General features: G+C 41.0%; 1 protein-coding gene across 1 annotated transcript in view; it reads left to right on the forward strand.

Annotated features, from left to right (window-relative positions):
- The window catches only part of grin2da (glutamate receptor, ionotropic, N-methyl D-aspartate 2D, a), a 136,343-nt gene that overhangs the window by 102,706 nt on the left and 30,429 nt on the right, over positions 1 to 3,208 (forward strand). The window lies entirely within an intron of this gene.

Raw genomic sequence — 3,208 nt, forward strand, 5'->3', positions numbered from 1 at the left:
CCCCCCCCCCCCCCCTCCCCAGAGCAGGGAGAGTCACTGAATGGTGTAGAGGATAAAAACGCTGTAAATTATATCACCAAACCCTTTATTATAATATGAATACCAATGTTTGCCTTCCAACAGGCCATTTAGAGTCCCCTCGTTTATGGCGTTTTTTCCATAACATGGCACCTCCTCGGCTCGTCTCTACTCGCCTTTTTTGGTTTTTCAGTAGGAAATAAAGTCCCTGGTACCTGGTAACAGGTGGCTTTTTTAGCATCACCTCAGGCAAGGTTCCATGGAGCCGAGGCGATGCCAAAAGGTGACGAGGACTACCGATTGGTCGGAGAGAATCGTCACTAATCACTGTCTCATCGTTTTTAGCGACAGGCGGGGGTGTCCTGAACAAACACGGCATTTTTAAATAGTTTAGCCGGCGGCGTTTTTATCCGCTGCCCCCAGCTTCTTTTGGAACAACATTTGTCTTCTGGCTGTGGCAGACAGCCAACATGCCGAGAATCAAGAACAACACACCTTTGACAAAATGTGTGTGTGTGTGTGTGTGTGTGTCGCGTTTGGTCACGACAGTTTCCTGCGGCGGCGCTATGATGACCAGCCACGCTCGCTTCAGGAATCAAGATCAAGATAACTTTGTTGTCCCTGAGGGGTAATTGTTTATACAGCCAGCAGACGGACATAAGGACAAGACACACAACAAAACATCAAAACATGAAATCCCACAGTATCTAAAACACAATAGTAATCAAATACATTTAAAACCGGCCTGGGATATTTATTAAATGGAAATCGGGATAAGAGAGTTTGAGTCTGTTGGACCTGCGTAACCCTCGTGTTGTCTTCCCGTTGATTTTAAAATCAACACGTTTGTTGAGGCTTTTAATCATTTTTAACTTTTTCTTACATTTTTGTCCCTTTTTTCAACACTGATGCTTTTTTTCCAATGTTTGCCACTTTTTTGACGTGTTCAACACTACGTAACACTAACTTATTAACCCTCCTGCTGTCCTTGGGTCAAATTTGACCCCTTTGAAAACTGTCTATATCTAAAATATTGGTTTCTTTTTAACCAAATTACCACAAAAATATGGATTGGAATCCATAAAACCCTCTGTCATTACAGTTGAAACTCATCTGTTTGTTCCTCTGATCTTACCTATCCAAAAAATAATTCATAATTTCTTTTTTAACTCCATTTTAGGTATTATTCTATATAAATGAGGGTTATAAACCATGCATTCCAAGAAGTACTGTAAAACTAGTGGTAGTAAGGTGGTGTTACTGAAAACTAAAAAATGTGTCTGAAAAAGGGACAACACAAGGTTAACTTTAGTTTTACAGTCATTTTTGGAATTGAGTGACAATAAACCTCATTTAAAGGAAATTATGGGGTCAGCTGCAATGGATTGAGCCTCCTTTCCCACTCTGTTGGAGTAGATGTGGGAGAGAGTGGGGAAGTTGATGCCTGCAGTCTTGCTGCATGTCCTGATGATACTCTCCAGTCATTTTTTGATGGACAGAGATCCAAACCAGCATATAAAACAGGAGGTTAAAACAGACTCAATAAAACAGGAATAAAACCTTCTCATGAAAGTGGGCTCATTGTTAAAACTCTTCAGTTTTCGGTAACAGTACGTACGCTGCTGGGCTTTGGCAAAGACAGCATCAGCGTGTGGTTCAAAACATAGCTTACCATCAGTTATTGTGCCAAGGTACTTACGCATGAGAAAAAGGAGGACGGGGCAGCGCGGTCAAGCCGAGCCGAGCCGAGTAGAGCTGGTCCTAGCAGTGGGGAAGCGCCATTAGACCCAACAGGCTCAAGAAGTCTTTTATACATCAGTCTATCCTGTTCAAATCATTGTACTGCCAGTTGAGATCTGGATAACATGTTTCTTTGTCATGGCGGTTGATGTGTTTTAACCGTTTGGATTAAATGTGTAATTGTTGTTTAAATGTGTATCGTGATGACAGGGATCGGATCGCTGTGTGTGTCACTATTGTTGGAGTTTGGAGTGGACTTGGAGTTGGTGTGCATTGATATTAAGGGGGGGGGGGGGGGGATTACCAGACGCCTCCCGATACCATCACGATACTTATGCCAGGATACAATATTATTGCCATTTTAAACATATCGCAATATTCTGTGATATATTGCAATTAAGAGCCTTTTTTCCAGCTTCAAATTTTTCCCAATTTCCAATGACGTCCACAAAAGGAAACTTTGTCAACATCTGTTTTATCTAAAAAGATACATTTCTCTGTTTGTTCATCTCACTTTAATTTTATTGCTGCAAAATGGGATTGTCAAACTGATACAACGCAAATATAATAAAAGATCGATACTTGGCGCCTGTGTATCGATACAGTTTTGCCACTGAAAATATTGTGATACTGTGTTACTTTACAGTACAGGCCAAAGGTTTGGACTCACCTTCTCATTTAATGTGTTTGCTTTATTTTCATGTCTATTTAAATTGTGGTTTATCACTGAAGCTCATCAAGAGAATTTTAAGTACATAATCCCATGTGTTCATTCATAGTTTTGATGCCTTCAGTGATAATCTACAAACTTCCAAACCTTCGGCCTGTACTGTATATTTTTTTTCCCACCACTAATACTATATACTATATACTGTATATACTATAACAGATGTCTTAACCGCTTACAAAACTGGTTTGGATTGCCCCTTAGAGAAGATGGAGTACAAGAAGTCAGACTTTACTGGAAGCAATCCGGCCTTAAGCCACGAATAAGTATCTACTGTCATCCACTTAAGTTTAAAAACAAAAACTACTTCTTCCACATTCCTCATAAAATCCACAAATCAAAGCTGCACATTTGTGATAACAGTTCACAGATACCACCCTTTCTCCTCTGCTCTTTATATATAAAAAACGCTTTGTTTCAATTACAGGACCCTAATGTCTTTCTCCACCTGTTAGCGTATTGGTCTTCCTCGCCTCAGGAGCCCGAGCTATCTGTTTGTCCTATGCATGCCGTTTAGGATCATGGCTACTAAAGGAGGTGTGAGAAGTGGAGGAAAAAAAAGATCGTTTTAAATAATATATGCTGGCAGCAACCGCAGTGCAGGGGGAAAATCCCGCCATCTCAGCACTGGCTGCCACTCAGGAGCCTCTTATCCTCAATGGGGGGGGGGGTTATTATCCGCCTGTGGGGCCACAATGTACACAAAGCACTTGCCATAAAATA

This window comes from Etheostoma cragini, chromosome 14 (assembly GCF_013103735.1).
Source record: "Etheostoma cragini isolate CJK2018 chromosome 14, CSU_Ecrag_1.0, whole genome shotgun sequence".
In the NCBI taxonomy this organism is placed as follows: Eukaryota; Metazoa; Chordata; class Actinopteri; order Perciformes; family Percidae; genus Etheostoma; species Etheostoma cragini.